General features: G+C 37.3%; 1 non-coding gene across 1 annotated transcript; it reads right to left on the bottom strand.

Moving 5' to 3' along the window:
* Positions 1-1,609: 1,609 nt before the first annotated feature.
* LOC123849066 (U6 spliceosomal RNA) lies at positions 1,610-1,716 on the bottom strand. The gene has a single exon (XR_006791911.1). It is a non-coding gene; the product is annotated as a U6 spliceosomal RNA (small nuclear RNA).
* Positions 1,717-21,221: the final 19,505 nt, after the last annotated feature.

Genomic DNA, 21,221 nt, shown 5'->3' with positions numbered 1-21,221 from the left:
TTGGATTCATATACTGGTCTGTTAGGTTATACTTAAAATACTCTAAAATCAATTTATTCCTGTGACTAGGTTATTACTAATGAATCTCATATGGAGTTACACATAAGAGAAGAAAATAACCTTCATGAAATCTTTCTTTATGTAAGCTAACAGTAGTTTCAAGGACATGAGTGTGTTCCTTCATTCTGGAAAAAAAATTGGGAATTTTTTTTTTTTTTTTTTTTTACCATTCTAGAGTACGCAGAATAACTATTAAAGAGAATCTAATTCTAAAAAGTAGTTTTGCAACTCCACTTGCAAATTTAATAACATTAGAAAAGACCCTGACTCAAACTAAGTTGAAATGACCTAGCACGGAAATGTTAAACTACCTCTGTGTACAACATAAAGTGATTTGAAATACAGCCCAGACTAGTGATCCTTTTGTAATATCACAAACTTAATTGCTTAGAACTTCCTGGATTTTCTTTTATCTGTTAGTATGCTAACAAATTCATTATATGAACAAATCTTTTTGACTAAATGGGGAGATGAATGTGACAAAGTTTAAGCAATAGGTAATTTACATATGTAGAATATTGGCTAATTATGAAAGGGAAAATGAAACAGAGAATTTAATACATTTCTTTGGAAATTTGCTTCTACTTATCCAAAATATAGATCCTATTCTAGAATTGTTTTATTTTTTGACATATTGGGCAAACTCAGGATTTTTAGTAGCAAATAATCACAGTCAATAATCATGTATGATTTGAATTGTTTTCTCCTTGAATAGCAACAATTATTTAATTAGTTGATTTGCTATTATCAATACTTAAGATCCTGTGGCAAAGTAAAAACAAAAACTATAGCAATTAAAGATAATCAAATAAAAATATTTTTTGGTATCATTCAAATGGCTGAGAATATATTTATATATTTCTTATAAAAATTATTTTACATAAAAAGCTCCAAGCAAATACTTTTGGTGAATCAGTAAAGGCATTCTTAGTTTTGTGTGCATCTACAAGATTAATTACATAAAGTATTTGAAGATTTTTTTTAAGTTTTTATTTTAATTCCAGTTAACATAGTGTTATATTAGTTTCAGGTGTACAATATAGTAATTCACCACTTCCATACATCACCTGGTGCTCATCACCTATTTGACCCATCCCCCCGCCCCCTCTCCCCTCTGGTAATCATTTATTCTCTATAGTTAAGAGTCTGTTTCTTGATTTGTCTCTCTCTATATATATCTCTTGTTTTTTTCCCTTTGCTTTTTTGTTTTGTTTCTTAAATTCCACATATAAGTGAAATCATATGGTATTTGTCTTTCTCTGATTTATTTTGCTTAGCATTATACTCTCTAGCTCCATCCATGTAACTGCAAATGGAAAGAGTTCATTCTTTTTTTTTTTTTTAATTTATTTGTCAGAGAGAGACAGAGTACAGGTAGGGGGAGTGGCAGGCAGAGGGAGAAGCAGGCTCCCCACTGAGCACGAGCTCAGTGTGGGACTCGATCCCAGGACCCTGGGACCATGACCTGAGCCGAAGGCAGATGCTTAACTGACTGAGCGACCCAGGTGCCCCTTCATTCTTTTTTAGGGCTGTGGTATATATATACCACAAAAATATGGAACACTTCACGAATTTGCGTGTCATCCTTGTGCAGGGACCATGCTAATCTTCTCTGTATCATTCCAATTCTAGTATATGTGCTAATGAAGTGAGCCCAAGTATTTGAAGATTTTTAAGATATTTGTCTTTAAACAATATAATTCCCATTACTAAACAAGTTGAATATTTTAAAATATTTATTCTTCCATGTCTAACATATATATATGATACCATAGCTACACTGATTATCTTCACTGTTCAGAACAAAAAGCCATTCTGATCTTTAACATTTGTGTACAAATTGAGATCCAGTATCTTTGAAACTGAAAACATTCTTGTTGTCTCCTATATCTGCTATTTTACTTTTCATTTTTAAGCATAACCTGAACTAAGCATCTTTTTAAATAGTTGCTAACTTTTAGTAGATATTTATGTAATAATTATATTTATAAAATTTCAAAGCTATGATACATGTTATAAAATATAAAAGAAATGACACAAGCCCTTAAAACAAAATTTAGAAATATTTAGCATGAATAAAATACCATATATTTCTCTTTTTAATGTATTGATAGCACAAGATAAATTAGTCTTACACTATTTTTTCTTGAATACTAACAAATTTTAGCTTTAAAGTGCATGCAATTTTGTTTCTAAACAGCAGATGGCACTATCAAATTCTAGATTCACTTTACAATTTTTTTTTTTCCTTAAACATTTTTTTTTTTTTAACTCAGAATGCAATGCTTGGCTTAACCTCAGAAACACAATTAGCTTTAATTCAGGAAATACAGTTTTACTGGCATTAGTTCCTGAGGAAAAATGTTTGCAATATCTAGAACGAAACAGTTTCTTCAGAATTAATATCTGACAGTAGTTGAAACGCCAATTGATCAAATTTTAGAGGCATTAACATCAAAACAAATGAAATCAAACTCTTAATCCAACTGATTACACTAATAACCCTGGAACACTCCACTTTAAAACTAGGATAATATGGGGGCGCCTGAGTGGCTCAGTCGGTTAAGCGATGGACGCTTGATTTCGGCTGGGGTCATGATCTCAGGGTCATGGGATTGAGAACAAGTTGGGCTGGCTGGGTGCTGAACCTGCTTAAGATTCTCTCTCTGCCTCTCCCTCTCCCTCTCCCTGCCCCTCCCTCTCTTAAAACAAAAACAAAAACAAAAACAAAAACAAAAACAAAAACAAATCCCCTATGATAATCTCCTCTGAACATCAATAGAGATTAGGATGGCCTATGAGGGAAAAGGCTGAATGGAAGTGCGTTAGAACAAGGAAGCCCAAGGCCTGATGGTCACATCAATTCTAAAGGTAAAATAAAAACTAAAAATTAAAATAAAATAAAACAATAAAATTTGCCAAACTGTTCTTTTCTTTCCCTCAAGAACTGTAGTCTAGGGTAGAACATATGGGGAAAGAGCTGAGGAGAAGGAAGAAAGATGGAAAAAAAAAATAGGTTCACTCTCACAGAAGAGAGATATTCCAGTCTGGTATAGGAAGAACAGATTTATTTATTGTGGAATTATGCTGTAAACACAAAGTCTTTGGTAGAAGAGTGTAGTCAGCAACTTTATCCTGATGACTCCCTTATTCTTATTCTGGTTCATCCCGAGCTGCCAAGTAGGGCCAGAGGTAGAGTTGCCAACTTCAAGTGCTCATCTGTTTATGTGTTCTATTTTGTCCCACTTTCAGCAATGCCAATGATATATCATTCTGTCGTGCCAAGTGATTTTCTTAGAACAACATTTTGGAAATTTAGCCTAAAATGTTCACTTGATCTATCATTATCCCATTTCTCTTGTTTACATTTTTTTTTAAACGTACTTTTCCTGTTTTCTTTGTCACTCAGAAGTGAATTATATGTCTTTTTCTCATCACTTAGCAAAGTATTAATGATTTAGCTTTTTCCATGTTTCCTACCTCATTCTTTTCAACTTCTTATTATGCTTGATAAAATAGATTTTGAATGTAACTGTTTTAATCCCATTTAATATATGCTTTTTTCTGTTTCAGAATATCCCTCATGTGTAACATAGAAGAGACCCCCTCCGTGGTTTATGCAATCACTGTTGTCACTTCTCTACTGAATTTGTATAAATGGTTTGTTCAACTATTTCGACTCTACCATAAACAGTGTGCATTTGTTCTACTGACTTAATGACATCAAGAGTAAGATTTAATTGTCTTTATCTATTTTCCCAGGATTTAAAAACAAAAGGCCTTAAGTAAATCACTCTCCATTCCTGATTGTGCAGAACTCCAAAGTGTTATTACCTTGGGATGTTGTGATGTTTTAAAAAACAAACATACGAATAAACCAAGACAAAACTCGGTGGTGTCTGGAGTTCAGTGAGGGTAGGACTGATATCACTGATCCAGCTGCTGGGGTCCTCTTCACAGTCTGGATTCCACCTAAAGAATAAGGGGGGTGGGCAGGAGTAGCAAACTCAAGTATTCACAGGCGACAAATATGTACATCAATGAAGGAAGATTCATTTTTCTTGAAAAAAATATATAGTGCTGTCTTTCCTATTTCCACTTTTCCTAGACATGTGGCACGTTAGGATTAGTTTCAATTGCAAAAGAAAAAACAAACAAAAAAAAAAACAAAAGAAAAACCCCATAGAAATAAAAAATAACAATAAATAAAAGTAATTTCTCTCTTGTGGAGAAATTCAGAGATAGTCCGATACTGGGATGGCAACTCTGTTCCAGAAGGTTTTCAAAAACCAAAGCTACATCTAATCAACTACTCTGCCATCCTCAGTATATGTCCCAGGTCCTCAGGGTCCAAAATGGCAGTAAGAGCTTTCCCCATCATCTCTGTATTTCAGGAAGGAGAATGAAGTATTATATTGAGAAGAAAGGGAGGAAAAGGCTGTGCAGCAGCTGTCTTTAAAGGAAGGTTCCGTGGCTGTCATATGACACTTACGCTAACATTAACTGTCTAGAACTTAATCTCGTATCCCACCAAGCTGTAAGAGATTATAGAAAATGTGCCTTTCTCCATTCTACCTGGATGTTATCCCTGAATATTTCTCAACACAGAGATCTATGGAACCAATATCAAAAAGTCAGTGTAGACACAAACCTAGTCCTTTAACTTTGAGTAGAAGTACAAATGTTGTATTGTCTCTCTCATTTTTGGTTGTGACAATCAAATCCACATGAATTTGATTGAAACTAAAATAAAAGAAAATGCATTATACTCTGTTGTTATGGTAACTAGAATGGTTGAAATACACTCGTTATTTTCACAGCATAAATGATACATTTCTAACCATGTATTTTAAAACAAATTGCTGCCGTATTTGCCTAATAGAGTATAAAGGAATATTTGTTTCTTAGTTGGCAAAAATCACAGTTTTGACTAATTTGACACATTTTTAGCAGTTCTTTAATGTATTTGATTTAATTAAATTGTCATCTTGTTTTCACAATGAGCAACAGAAAAATAAAATTTAAAGGTCTAAACAGAAGAAAATTAAATTTGAATCCATTTGGTGAACCACTTAAAATTTTCATTTGCAAATTACTAACAGAACAAATAAGTAATTTTACTGGATATGAGCCATCTCAAAGAGAACATGGCCAATTGCAGTGTCACTTAGGGATTTTAAGCAACCTACAGATTATGTTCTTAGAATCCACAAAATGTTACAGCCCAATATTTGGAAAATCAACATTTTGCTATGACATGTGTGTATATGATATGTGCCTATGGATAGGTGCATATAAAGTTGTAAAAGATAAGGCAAGTTTTAAACTTCTGACCACAGTGGAAACTTCCAAATATTCAATTTTTTGATAAATGTACCATGGTTATATAAAATGTTAACATTAGAGTGAAAGATATACAGAAACTCTCTGTACTTGATAGACTTTTGTAAATCTCATATTATTTCAAAATAAAACATGTTTTAAAAATATTCAGTCTTAAAATACATTGGAAACATTTATTCAAAGTTTTATTGGTGTTATGGGTAATATATTAATAATATTATATATAGAAAGACAGAGTGAAAAAGTTAGTTTGAATATGACTGTTTTAAGTCATTCATGTTCAGCTTTATCAACTTTACGTGAAGTTGGTCCATATCACCTCCCAACCTAGACACATGGTTAGGATACAGTAAACATTTACAGCAAACAACAGAAGCATTGAGATATCAAGGATTCACTATGTATCAGGAAATGATAAAGTTGCACAACTTTTTAGCACCTATGTCAGGCTGCCTTGGAGAAAGCATATCTCCCATTCATGAACAATGGTCTACAGCTTTGAAAGGCAAGTGTGAAAGGAAGTATTGACCCTAGTGATTCATTAAAATGTTGGAAAAAAAACCCAAAACACCTCATCCAGCTTTCCTTATAACGCAAGTTGTTTTCCTACCTTCTTTTTCACAATTAAAGCTACCACCATTTTTCCAGATGTCCAAGAGAAAAAATTAATTAACATAGAAATGTATGATTTTTGTTGCTGAAATACAGGTTTGTATTTATACTCAACCCCTCCTTTCCATCAAACCTTCCAATTCAGCATGCTCTTGATCTGAACAGCCTAGTGCCTGCTCCCCCATAGTCTCTACCTTTTATTATTACATAATTCATTCCATGAAACACCATCAGATTTTTCATCAGTATCTCTGGACCTGCCCTGATGCACTCCCCCCACACACATATTCAAAGATTTTGAGGTTTAATACTGAGCTCCAGTATTCATTCTATTCAGTTCAATAAATCAAAAGCACATTTTACTACAGGCTATGGACTAAACATTTTTATTCATAAGGAATTAAGGCCAAAAGCCTAAACTTGTGAAAACAGTGGGGGAATTGGCCATCCAGCATTATATTCATTCCTACTGTCCAAATTTAGTCTATTTTAGGAAAAATGGACTCTGAGCTCTAGATCTGCTCTCCACATCATTTCTCTCTTCACTTAAAATACCTACCCGTTCCCCATTTCTTTCTTTCCAGTTATCCATCTTTATGGATATCCATCTATTTGAAGGATCTTTATTGCGATTTTTTTCTAAAACATACAGCAACAAATGATCTCCCCATTTGTTTTTAAAGAATACTTATTTAACAAGTTCAAGGACATAAAGCATAAAAAATGAGGAGATTTGATCATATAACAATTTCAGTTTCTACAAATCAAAGGCTGCAGAAACAAAGTTTAATAATAGTAAGTTTGGAATTGTTTAGACATGGAGTAAGCCTTCTGGTACATGTTTAGCACATTCTATTTAATATTAATATAATCCTCTTCTGTGCTCTTTATCCTCTAGTAGGTTGTAAGTTTCTTGAGAAAGCAAGAATATCCTTTAATTTTCTTTTTTCATAATACTTTCTATTATACCCCACCCAGCCATATGATGAATCTTATTTGTTGAATGTATCATAATCTACTTACCAAACCCAATTATAGATTAAAGGTAAGCAACATGCTGAGAGATAATTCTCCATAGATAGGTCTCTTACCTTTCTGTGTATTTTGGAAGCAGATGCACTCAGTGCGTTTGTCCCAGAATATATTTCCAGGGATATTGGTATGGGGAATGGCCTTAGACTATGTTGATAGGGTATGTCTCCAGAACAAGGACAGGTTTTATGACAGCTTTGGAAAATAGTCACAGTGTCTTACTCAGGACAAAGGGCAGACATGTATATTTTCCATTATAAAATATTTGAATGTCTTAATATAAAAGTTTTTCTCCTGTATGCAAACCCCTGCATGCACAGGCAACATTGTGTTGTCCCATGGGGATTTCGGTGTGTAGTCTGGCCCCTGCTATTACTATGCGTAAGGAACTGTCTTTCAGCTCTGACCCAGGAATCTTGAGTCTGCTGCAGTGTTTATGAACTGTGGCGGGCTAACTTACCAGTTGTAAATAGGGTAATATCTCAGACCCTTCATATTTCTTAACTCAACATTTTGAAAAATATAGAAAATTAGAATGAGGAGAACTGAGGTACACATCATGGTCCTCTTCCTCAGCATAGGAAAAGCCAAGAAGGACAAATATATCAAGTATTGACAATTCTCTCCACAGCTGATAAGAGTGCAATTTGATATCGCCACTTTGAAAAAACAGCAATATCTACTAAATCCAAATATATGCATATCTTATGATCAACAATTTCATCCCAGAATAAGGGCCCTTGAAGATGCTCACTTCCTCTCCCTGAGACATATCACTCCCTGAGACATATTACTCATATTATCTTATGTGGCAAAAGGGAATTATAGATATGATTAAGGGTAAAGACCTTGAGACAGGGAGCTTACCTTGGATTATCAAGGTGGGCCTAATCTAATTGCACAAGTCCTTAATAATGTAGAGTCTTTCCTGGCTATAGTGAGTGTGAGATGTACCTATATGGAATCATGATCAGAGTGATGCAGCATTGCTAGCTTTGAGGATGGGGAAGGAGGCCATAAGCCAAGGACTATAGTGGCATTCAGAATATGCAAGGGGCAAGAAAACAGATTCTCCTCTAGAGCCTCCAGAAGGGAATGCAGCCAACCAACCCCTTAATTTTTGCCCAGTGAGATCTGCACTGGACTCCTAACCCACAGAACTGTAACATAGCAAATTTGTGTTAACTAAATTAACTTGTTATATCAGTAATAAAACTAATATAATACCCTAAAGAAATGTGTATTTACATGGGTATTTGTGTGTGTGATTAAATTTATATAAATAAAATAGAAATGGTAAAAGGAATCTCTGCTCTTGGAAGTCAGGAAAGTGGCTGTCCTTGGGGGTAATAACTAAGAGAACACATGGTGGGGCTTTTGGGGTCTTGATAATCATCTCTTGATCTGAATGCCGGTCCCATGGGTATGTTAAGTTTGTGAAAATATATCAAGTGGCACATTTATGATATGTTCACTTTATCTACATGTATATTGTGCTTCATGTAAAAAGTTTAAAATGCAGCAATACATAAAATCACAAGGCTGAAGGACTTGCACTCACTAGATGAATTTGAAAATGTCACTTCACCTTTTTATCATTGTGAGCGTCAGGTCTCCTAATTATAAAGGGATCATTATAATAAAAATAAAACTGTACTGGATTAAATAGTGTCTCCCCAAATTCATTTCTACCCAGAACCTCAGCATATGACCTTATTTGGAAATAGGGTTTTTGTAGATGCAATCAAGTTATAATGAAGTCATGCTGTATTAGAGTGGGCACTAAATCCAATAACTTGTGTCTTCACCAAAGAAAGGACAGGAAGATTTGGATGCAAAGATGTAGACACACACAGAGGGAAAATGACCATGTGAAAACAGAAGCAGTAACTGGAGGCAGGTGTCCACAAGCTGAGGAATGGCAAGGGTGGTGGCAATGTCCACCACTGGAAGGTAGGAGAGCACAAAAAAGAATTTTCCCCAGAGCCTTCACAGGGAGCAGAGTCTTGTGGACACCTTGATCACAGACTTCTGCCCTCTGGAACCATGAGAGAATAAATTTCCATTGCTTTAAGCCACCCACTTTATGGTACTTTGTTATGGCGGCCCTAATTAATTAATCTAACTACCCCTCTCATAGGTTTTTGAGATAGGTTGACAACATACTTTATATGACAGTGTTTGACAAGTACTGTACGTTGTTTCCTCTTAACATTCCTATGGGAATCGGTCTCGAGGTAAGGTCTATTCCTCCAATCTACACATCTAAATAATAGATTAATCCTCCTGAGGGGGAAAAAAAAGAATGAGGTGGATGGGCAGAGGAATACATTAAAAAATAAGTTGACTGTAAGTTTTTTGTATTCCTTTAGCTTTCAGCTTTTTTTTTTCTTTTAAATCTTCACATATAAAAAGAATGTACATCAAGGTAGGGTTTAGTGTCTAAGTGGGCCCAATATATAGCAGTGCTTTTCTTTATCTAGATTCTAAACCTACTGAGAATAAGGCAAAAGAGAAGAAGGCTGAGAGTAAAGAAAATTATTACCTGTATTCGTACTGAAGTTAAGTTAGAAAATGTAGCTTAATTCAAGGAAAAAAAAAAAAAAAAGTCCGGCTAACTGAATCAAAGAATTGGCAAATTTACTCTCTCATTCCTCAGCAGCACTAAACTGAAACCTTCCTCACAGGGCCTGAACAGGTAAGATTTAGGGCAGGGCCCTGTGGTGTGCTGGACTTCTATCTATAGAAAAATTCCTTTAGAAATGTATTACACAATCCATGGGTTTATGTGGGGCCTACTGATTTATTGATAAAGTTTAGAACAGAGAAGAGGTATATGATTTTTTTCTTATTGTATATTTACTACAGGTGAAGTTTCTTCATAGTATCAGACATCATTTGTCCTGTTCAGATCCAAGAACCATGTCTCTATGTTTTTTGTCAAAGGCATGGTTCCCGGTAAATTTTCTCTCTCCCACCTTGAGAAAAGGAATCCATTTGTATTGAAACGATATGGGTTGTCTTGCCTCTGCAGTTGCCTAATAGTATTTATCTGATGCTGCCTACAGAATTACTCATGATGCTGCATCATCTACCATGCTGCCTGTGAATACTGACTTCTACAGACTCTCAAAAGTTATTACTGTGCTTTGTTGATGAGGACCACACATACAAGTCTTAGAGTATGTAGGAAACATGAACAATTGTTTCTCCCCCCTCATATTAAATTTACTGTTGGGAATTTTATATTGTAAGCCTAGAAAAGCTCATCATCTGTGTCTTCTCTTGAAGTCCTTATGATATAATCACTGACTTCCCAGAGTGTGATCTCTTTCAATGTTGACCTCACCTTGCCTCTCACACATTACCACCAAGGAGGAGGATGGGGGGGGCGGGTAGCTGGGAACAAAGAGAGTATAGCTGTCACATTTGCACAAAAATGTCCATTTCCATCTCCAGCTCTGTTTAAGACCAACTTCCTGAGAACGTGACTTTGGACTTCACCCCATTGAGAAGCAAGAGAGGACATTGATCAGAAAGACTCACAGGCAATGTAGAGCAACTGTCTTGAAAGCCCTCAGAGCAGACAGGTGCAGCTAGCCCTGGCGGTTTGCCTCATGGGTGGTCTGGAGCCTGCAGAGTGAGTGGCACAACGGCTATGGGGTGAAGGATGCCTGCCAGCATTTCTGCCTCTTGTGTGCTGTGGACCAGAGGTGGCACCTTGAAGGGAACACAGATAGGTGAGACTTCATGCAAGAACCCAGACATATGGCTCAGACTCTGAGGGTCAGTGAGCATCTGTAGGTAGCCCAGAGCCCTAAGCTGGTCCTGCGTCTAACATGAATGGGGCACCCTAAATATGCACATCAGCATCATTCTGACTGAATCTTTCTTACTAAAGAAATACTTCTCTAACTAGTAGGAAGTGATCCATGGATCTGTTTTGACCATAGGGCCCCAGAAAGAATCTATAGATGTGAGCCCCGGAGTTCTTCAGGACATCTGGTTGACTCCACATGGGACAGAGCTAGAGAGTCAGAGAGTGAACCTCAAAAGGGAGAAGAGACTAGCCCACGGGAATCCTGTTCTAGGCTGGGGGCACTCCTTCTGGAAAGCTCTGGTGACCCAACAGACTCTAGCACCAAAAGAAGAGGAACTTGGAGAACTTTGAGGAAGGCACTCCAAAGAATGGGCAGTGTCAGTGTGATGAAGAAATAGGAGCAAAGCAGCTTTTTCCCCAAGTGGTAACAGAAGAGGCTGAGACAAACTTAATAGTGTATCCTTTCTATTTTTACCCATTGTTTAAACGACCTCATCTTTCCTGGGGCAGAGTGAGGGTTAGGGAAAGAATTGAGGAGAATTTAGGAGAGATCTCTCTTTATGGAAGCCCAAGAAATGTGGGGAAACTGTTTGACCCTAGCATAGAAATAGCTGCCTTTTTAATCCTTGCTCTTTTCTGGTTATCTTATAAAAAATGCCTAAGAAACCGGCTTACTCAAATTACAATTTTTACCTCTCTTACCAGGGTTTGAAGTACAAGTACCTCAGTTGCGCATATTCACCTCCTATGTCAACAGAGATTGTGAGCCACATACAAGGTAGCTAATTAAAACCCATCGGGACAAGGTTAACTCCTCCTTCTTCCCTGCTTTGAGTAACTCCGGTCTGAGGACTGATTTCAGCCACAAACCTCCGCTGACTTGGGAGGAGGGTAGTCTTCAAACGGAAGTTTGGAGCATTGTCATACATTCTTGATGCATAGCCTCCCCTTCTCTGTTTGGGATCTGTGCCATAGAATCCATAAACAGGGGGCGCCTGGGTGGCTCAGTCGTTAAGCGGCTGCCTTCGGCTCAGGTCATGATCCCAGGGTCCTGGGATCGAGCCCCGCATCGGGCTCCCTGCTCGGCCAGGAGCCTGCTTCTCCCTCTCCCACTCCCCCTGCTTGTGTTCCCTCTCTCGCTGTGCCTCTCTCTGTCAAATAAATAAATAAAAATCTTAAAAAAAAAAAAAAAAGAATCCATAAACAGGGATTTACACAGGTTCTATTACTTTCTAGGGAACAAATCATGGACCATTAAGGTGAAATGCCCGATGCTATTTAAATATATAAATATACACAGAAGCTCAGTGTGCTTTTTTTCCCGGGATTAACAACATGTTGTTAAACCATGATGCTGCCAAAAGGACCTGATATTTCAAAGCAGGAAACATTAGTGCTCAAAAAAAAGGAGCAGTAGCTCTAGGTTATATCCATGATTTCTTTGTGAATATGTTGTCTGCTTCATTGCCTAAAGCAGAACAAAAGAACATGTCAAAAAGAACAAAATTCTGGATTAGCCCAACCTAGGTGTTTTGCCCTAATGTATGGCCTTTGTGATTCTGTTTCCTCATAGGCAAAGAGCATATCATTATTAATTCCCAGCACGATTCAGAGGGTGGAATGAGGTTAATTAATTTAAAGCACTTAGGTCACAGCTTGAGACATTATAGGATATCAATAAACTCTCAGCAGGGGTACCTGGGTGGCTCAGTTGGTTAAGCTTCTGCCTTCGGCTCAGGTCATGATCCCGGGGTCCTAGGATCAAGCCCTGCATGGGGCTCCCTGATCAGTGGAGAGCCTGCTTCTCCCTCTCCCTCTGCTGCTCCCCCTGCTTGTGCTCTCTTTCTCTCGCTCTGTCAAATAAATAAATAAAATCTTAAAAACAAAACAAAACAAAACTTAGCATTGGTGTTAGCAATCTTCACTTTGATTTGGATGATGGAATGATAATATATTTATAACCTGTATATTCACAGGATTAATATTAAGAAAAACTAATTATTATAAAATACTCTAAGGTGCTAAAAGAAATTGAAAGGAGGGGCGCCTGGGTGGCTCAGATGGTTGGGCATCTGCCTTCGGCTTGGGTCATGATCCCAGGGTCCTGGGATCGAGCCCCGCATCAGGCTCCCTGCTCCATGGGGGGCCTGCTTCTCCCTCTCCCTCTGCTTCTCCCCCTGCTCATGTTCTCTCTCTCTGTATCTCTGTGTCTCGAATGAATAAATAAATCTTTTTTTAAAAAAAGAAATTGAAAGGAAAGTAGTAAAATTGTCACTTACTTTAACCTGTGTTTATTTGACATCAGTCAAGTGGCTATTTCAGTTAGTTTAATTCAGGGGTTCTCCAAGTATCACTCCTAGGCGAATAGCATCAGTATCATCTGGGTAATGCATTAGAAATGCACCTTCTAGGGACCTATTCCAGGCCCACTGAGAACCACTGATGTAATATATTTAAGGGGAAACGAACCAAAGCACTTCATTTAACATTGTGCTGGGAAAAAAGAAATCTGATAAGTACTTTCTTTACCTTAAGTGTTTCTTCTTACAGAAACCAGATCTAACTATATAGTCACAAATAAAGTTGCAAGTTTTTTTCACAATGTGTTTCCTGTATTGTGATCTTTGTTTAGGGAAATGCTCATCCCTGAACCTGGATATAAACACAGGATCAGCCTGTTTTCTACCTATATGTCTCTCTCACCTGCCTTCTCCCTGGACCACTAGTCTTCTCCCCTGCCTTGCAGAACTGTTTTCCCTGGAGCCCTCAGCCTATTCTGCTCTACCCTTCTATCCAAATATGCTGACCAATACAGTCCTTTTCTCTTTTCCAGTCCCAACAGCCGAGGCCTTCGTGTCTACCAAAGAGCCCAGAGAAACTCCCCAAAGACGAAGTCTCCATGAGGAATGAGAGATTCTCTATCTTAGGGATGGTGGTTCTGTGTCCATGCTGTGCCTTCTGCCCAGACCAATATTTCTTCATATTTTCACATCATCACTCCGTCTCATCAGTCAAGTCTCTGCTCATATATCATTTCTTCAGGAGTCCTTCTCTGACCACTCCATTATAAAAAGCCACTCCCTTCCCTTCAGGAACTTTCCAACCCATCCCTCTGCTTTATTTATTTTTACATTAATTATCTCTCTATTATACAATATTTTTTTTATTGACTGACTCTGTCATTAGATCATAAGCAGGTCTTTTCTCCAAAACAGTTCATGACAGCTCACAGCACACAGTGAACACCACCAGCATTCAAATTTAAAACACTGAGATGCCATTTTCTGTAATAATGCCTCCAGGGCGTTTGGCAAAGCGCTGGGTAGAAAGAATAATAGGATATGCTCCCTGCATTGGAAGAGTGTGCACGCAAACGGCCATTGGTATAGTAACAGAAGAGAATACACAGTGGCATGTGAATGCAAAGGCCAACTTCACAGATCAGGGGAGGTTCTTTTTAAGAGAGAAGGATAAAAAGCTGAATCTATTTTAAAACTGATAAATATGGTTTCAAAAGGCAGAAACATTTACATGTTCTATCAATATTATAAATACCATGCTTTCTTCAGATTCATTCAGATCACATTTTCAAGACCAAAATATATTTGTCTCATTTATTCTTTGTTTTAAGTAAAAAGTTCGTTGAGTTAAAAGTGTTCCCAAATATGTCTTGAAGCTGTCTTCTAGTCCGAGTCCCTTAACATCCTCGCAAACTTCCAACAGAGAAGCCAGAAAGCCTTCAGGCTTCTCCCTCTCCTTCAGTTCTGATATGAATGCTATTTTTAAATTATATCCATTGTACCTCTTATGTTTGCCAAACATATTTCCTCCCTTTCCATTCCCATTGCCAGTGTCTTCTCTTCAGCTCTCATAATTCCTTTCTAGATAATTATAACAACATCCTAATTGCTTTCCCTGAATGTAGTTTTCATTTCCTTCAAACATCTACAGGATAACATCAGTGTGTGCTCTTTAAGCAAAAGGAACCAGATCACACCTCTCTCTTTCTTAAGCCCTTTATCACTCTTCCCATCACTTGAACAAACATACAGCCCAGTTTGTCCAAATGTAGACAGTCCAGCGGTTACTCCTGCTGTCCAGCTGTGATTATTCCTAGTGCCCTCCTTCGCTCTTCCAAGTGCCTGGTTTGAATAATAATTATATGGTTACTCTTTTCTTTGCCTTTATTATTTAAATTGAATTCTGTCATTTTACATACAAAGTCATCATTCATGATATGTCCTGCTATTAAGAGAGGCAAGATTGATCTCACACCCTGGTTTCCCTGCTGTAAAATCTGAGTGCATCAGAATCATGGATTGTGTCCTAATCATGTTTGTACCTCTGATATTCAGCACCATGTCTGGCATTGAATAGGCACTTCATGATGATTTTTGGATTTTGAATAGTTACATTTAAAATGAAAGTTTTTGTTACTACTGATATTCTATGTGTATCATACTTGGATTATTAGGTACAGACATAGGTTTTTTATATTCTTTTTTAACATGTTCACTTACGCCTTCAACAAACTATTATTGACCACCGGACATGTAGTAATTGAACAATGTCCTGGCCATACGTGGAACCAGAGAAACTGAAAACAATAAGTGTAACCAAAGAAGGGCACACGTGTTATAAGAAGATGCTGGAATTAGATTTCAGTACTGTGAAGGCACAAAAAAGGACATGATCAAGTCTTGGGGTGCTGGGAAAAGAACAGTTTTATGAGAGAAATGACTCTTGAGCTGAGTCCTGGAGAATGAACAGTTGTTTCTCTGACAGACAATTTGGGGGAGGCTATTCTAGGCTGGGGCATGAAGATATGAAGTAGCTCTGCACATTCAGGGAGGTGTTACTATTTAGCAGAACTGGAATAAGACGTAAGAGGAGCCATGGATGAGGCTAGACAGGTACACAGAAACCAAGCCTGTGGAGGATTATTGGCCAGTCCCTGTAAACAAGGATGAATCTCCAATGGATGTCAGATGAGGGAAGGGCCTGAGTAGAATAGAAAATTAGAAAGCTCAGCCTGACTGCAAATATTGAAGGAGGGAAGTACTTGCCCTTAGATAACAGAGGTTATTTCAGATATCCAAAAAAAACCAGTGTGTGAATTTATTTAAAAAATTTTTAAAGATTTTATTTATTTATTTGAGAGAGAGAGAGCAAGCATGAGGGCGAGGCAAAGGGAGAGTAGACACCCCGTTGAGCAGGGACCCTGATGCAGGGTTTGATCCCAGGACCCTAAGATCATGACCTGAGCCACTCGGGCTCCCCTACTGTGTGAATTTAGACTCCCCTATGGAAAATGGGACGAGATCAATGATGGGCAAAATATTAAGGAGGTAGGTTTGAAGCGCTTGTTGACTGGACAGGAAGGGAGAAAGAAGATGTGACCAAAGGATAAATTATAGCTTTCTGTTTTGGCTAATTTAGTGTTTGGTGCTGCCATTTGCCAAAATGAGAACATCAGAATGAAAAGTGAGTTTTTAAGGAGTAATGAATAGGAAAAAAAAAAAAAAGGTCTATAAAGAAGAAGAAATGGAGAGGTAGGAAAATAATCAGAAAAGAAGAAATGGAGAAGTAGGAAAATAATCAGAAAAGAACCATGTCATAGAAATTTAGGATTAGAGGATTTTAAACTATGGAGGATTATCAACAGTAAAAATGGCTATAGACCAGCCTAGGATTATAAGGACTGAAAAGAATAAGAAATATATTCAGATATAGATACCTGAGTTTAATAATGCCTTTGGCAAAACCATGGCATAATGTGTAAAATGTTATTCAGTTACACACACATTTATTCAGTTCTTCTGAAGTTTCAGGTTCTAGACAAGGATCCGTGAATACTGACATGAATAGGACTGAGCTCTGCCTCCAGGACTCATGGTCCACAGGATAAGTCAAACATGTAAGCCAAGGTAGCCACTTTATTGACCACCCTCACCTTGTCTGAATATAAATATGAAGCTTCTTTTTTCTTTATTGCCTTTAGCCATATGATGTTCACTTCCTCTTCCCCATCCCTAATAGAATCTGGGTAGAAATAATATTTTTCTGACAAATTTCAGTTATTCAGTTATTCAGTCCTGGAGATCTTAAAGCTTCAATACCATAACCAATTCAAAACTTCCTCTTCCTCCACAGTATGCCAGACCTGTGGCTCAAAACCTGAGGTAAGAAGATGGAGTATTTATAAATACTCTCATTTCAGGTCCTGTAAGAATTTTCTGACAGCCACAGTTGGTGATAATATTGAATTTAACTATAATAGCAACAATGCTACATGCGCCACCCCCCCCTTTTTTTGACTGAGAGAGAGAATGAGCGGGGGGGCGGGGCAGAGGGAGAAGGAGAAAGAGAATCTTAAGCAGGCTCCATGCTCAGCACAGAGCCCAACACTGGGCTTGATCTCATGACCCTGAAATCATGACCTGAGCAGAAATCAAGAGTCAGATGCTTAACCGACTGAGCCATTCAGGTACCCCAACAGTTTAGCTGTTCTAAACATGGACAGATTTATGATACCTAAAGCATCATAAAACTTTCCTATGGTGTGTAAATTTTTAAGGCTGGTTGATAAACCGGACTGCAGTGCTCCGAGTCCTAAAAGCATAATATACTGGAGGGTCAATATCAACTGGACATGGGGCTTGAAAAAAAAAAAGGTGTTCGGAGATTGGGGAAGAGCTACTTCTTGAACCTGAGTGATGACACTATCATGAAAGTCTTGAGCCAGTAGTAGTCTTATGTGGAGTCATTACTCTGGGGAGAAAAATCCTACTTAGTCACCTGAAAGATCATTCTTCTTTCTTGGGAACATTCCATGTTTACCAAGAAAGTTGCTGGAAGTGGTCATTTGTCATTTTGACCACTTAAAATCCAGCATTATGAATTCAATACTTATTGCTAGTTCCTCTGAATTCAGCGTACTCCCTGGGTAGAAACTGTCTGGCACTTTGTCCTGTGGGAATTCCTTGCATTTTAAGTAAACACTAAGTGTTAATGCATGTCAAATCTCATCTTGCCATTTTGAGATTTTTAACACCTGCTTACTCTGAAAGCTAAAATGTTAAATCAGGTGAAAAACACTGCAATAAATTAAAAATTGAAATCTCAAAGCATTAAAGACCTAGGTTAAGAATTTTAAAAGTTCAAATGTTTTGCCCATAAACAATAAAGAGTAATTTGTTGTTTTAAAGAACAACAACAAAGAATATGCGAGACAATTGAATTATTCAAGCAACGGTTCTATTAAATTACTGAAATGAGTTAAAAAAAACATGAGATATACATATTAATATACTTGGCTGTTTCTGAAAGTCAAAAATTTCTCAACAATTGATACTAAACAAAATGTTTGTTCAGACACAAATGAGAATTTAATTTGGTGTTCTTAATTAAAATCATGTATTCCAATTTAGACTGTCTGCCAATTTAAAAATCAAGTGGATCCACTGTGAGATTGGCCATTTTAGGAACTAATATAGGTGATGAAAATTATGACTGTTGCTATGAATTCCTAATGATTATTAAGTTGAGTGTAAATACATGTACATACATACATACATATACATATATATAATTAATGCTATATGCTAAATAAATGAAAAAACATAACTATGCATTAGTAGGAAAGAAACTCACACTTTTCACAGATTTTAAGTGAAACATTTGTGAAATGAACAAAGAGGAAAAGCTAGAGTTGGAGAAGGAGCCGGAGATAGAAGAAAGGGAGGAAGGGGAGAGGCATATGGAAAGTACCCCTTGGATAAATTGGTGCATTCTGAAAATGTTATGTAATAAAGAAATGACACTTATTGGCAGCTAGAGGTTTGACTTGTTTGTTTGTTTCTTTCTTTTTCTTTCTTTCTTTCTTTCTTTCTTTCTTTCTTTCTTTCTTTCTTTCTTTCTTCTTCTTCTTCTTTGGTAAAGATTTATTTATCTTAGAGAGAGAGAGAGAGTGCAGAGGGACGGGCAGAAGGAAAGGGAGAGAGCGTCTTATGCAGACTCCATGCTGAGCCCAGAGCCTGATGTGGAGCTCAGTCTCATGACCCTGAGATCACTACCTGAGCCAAAACCAAGAGTCAGACACTTAACTGACTGCGCCACCCAAGCACCCCTTGACTCGTTCTTTTGTGTAATGACTGTATTGAGTACCAACTAGGCTAGGGTTACATTAATAGAAAAAGCACAGGCATTGAAGGCAGGAGATCTGGTTGAAATCTGGGACCAACACTCAAACCTCTAAGGACTCTGTGTCTTCATGCTCCAAGTAAAAAGGAGAAAGTGACTAATGATTCATATTTCAAACATCAATGTGAGGATTAAATGCTCTATGAAGCCACGAGCATATTACCTGATGCAGGTTAGTGTTCAAGAAATATTATCCCTTTTCTTTTTTACTATGGGAGGTGGTGGGTTCTTAATCTTTGTACATTTTCTTGTTTGTTTTATATACAGGTAAGGGACGGCAAGACACTATCTTGAGTTATTTGTAAATTTGTGACTTCGAGAAAACATGTTTTCAGTCAAATCATCTTTGTCCATTGAGTGTGCTATACTAGATAGTGAGAGAGCTGGTTTGTGGAATTTGGTGTGGCAGTAGTAAAACAGAATTTCATACATCTGTAAATTAAAGCAGAATTTCCACTGTGGAATTTTAAAAGAATTAAACTTTTTTTGTTCATATCTTCCTAATTTAAATGTTTAAATTAGTTACTGAGGCACAGACTAAATTTTACTTTTTTTGGCCTTACTGAAAGAGAAATAAAAATAATATTGAAAAAACATACTAGAAATATTATTGTACATTTGATTAATTGATATGTTTATTATTAATATTTTAGGTATTAAATAAGACTAATAGTCTGAAACCTTTGTTTATTTGATCTGTTTTTTATGTTTTTTCTTTTAAAGATTTTATTTATTTATTTGACAGAGAGAGAGCACAAGCAGGCGGGAGCGGCAGGCAGAGGGAGAGGGAGAAGCAGGCTTCCCACTGAGCAAGGATCCCCATGCGGGACTCAGTCCCAGGACCCTGGGATCATGACCCAAGCTGAAGGCAGACGCTTAACCGACTGAGCCACCCAGGCGCCCAGTTTTTTTATGTTTTTAAGATAAATTTTTGTAAACTATTCTATAATTTTACTTTTATTAGTTCAGAATAGTCTTAACTTTCTTTTATCCAAATCACTGAGTATATCAATGAAGATTTAGTTAGGAAGACAGGAGCAATAATAGATTGTTCAACCGAGATAACTTAATATAAGAATTGGTTACATTGTATCCAAGGACTGAAAAAGGACATCATGGGATAACTAAGTCCAAGAAACAGGTGTCCCCCGTGCGGCTGGGGCAATGAAGGCCAAAGTTCAGGTTATCAGACTTTAACATCTCAAAGCAGGACTCCTGTCCAGTTAGCGTTCACACTTCTGAGGAGAGGGTGCCACCAGGCTTGAGCTGGCATCTCAGGAGCTCAAAGCGACAACCAGAGCCCCAAGGAAATCAGACCCAAGAGAAAGGGGCACTGCCTGGATGGCTGGTGCTGATAACTCAGAAGCCCCAGGGAAGGGTCCCACATGGTTGGCCTCAGACATCTGAGCAGACAGGTCTGCCCTCCTGGTTCTGGAAACCCGAAGGCAGCAACAAGGTTGTTACTGGAGATGTAGAAAGCAGCTAGAGGAGGGAACCAATTGCTGCTGCTGGCATGAAGGGAGATGTTCAGAGTCCAGGGACACCAACAATAACAGCCAGCGAATACGGATCATGGTCTTTCTCCCTTGTCTTCCACTGCGTCTCTAAAGTCCTCAATTGGTAGCATCTAACAGCAGGCAAAGGAACACAGTTTGTGGATCCTAGTCTCAGCACCAGTTTTCCTTTTTAGCTCAATGTTAAATGTCTTGATTTAAATACAATCAGAAAACTGTTGAGTTATCATCATCTGTTCAGTTGATTACCCAAATATGAGAATATAGTTGCAAAACTGATTTCTGGTAAATTATTACTTTTTTATCAGCATTTTAAATATTCATTAATAAGATATATTTTCTATTTTCTCAAATTTGTTCTTTTTCATTCTGATAAGTTTCTTCACCTTACAAAAATAAATAATTCTGCTGTCTGGATCAATTTGTTTCATTCATAGGAGATTAAGAATAATAAAATCAATAAAGTGGAAACCATGGGTAAGGGGGAAATAATTAAAATGCCTGAATCAACCTTATTCTAATGAAAATGTGAAATAATCAAACTAGAATGGTACAACAATATATTTGAATAACATTTTGAATCCAGATCAAAATAGCATCTTTGCTATTTTGCTATTTTTAAAATTTTATTATGGTTA

Source organism: Mirounga angustirostris, unplaced genomic scaffold (genome assembly GCF_029215605.1).
Source record: "Mirounga angustirostris isolate CCGP_5_RB_7025 unplaced genomic scaffold, mMirAng1.0.hap1 SCAF_2, whole genome shotgun sequence".
NCBI lineage: Eukaryota > Metazoa > Chordata > Mammalia > Carnivora > Phocidae > Mirounga > Mirounga angustirostris.
Note: the sequence above shows the minus strand (reverse complement) of the source record. Positions and strands in the feature narration are given on the sequence as shown.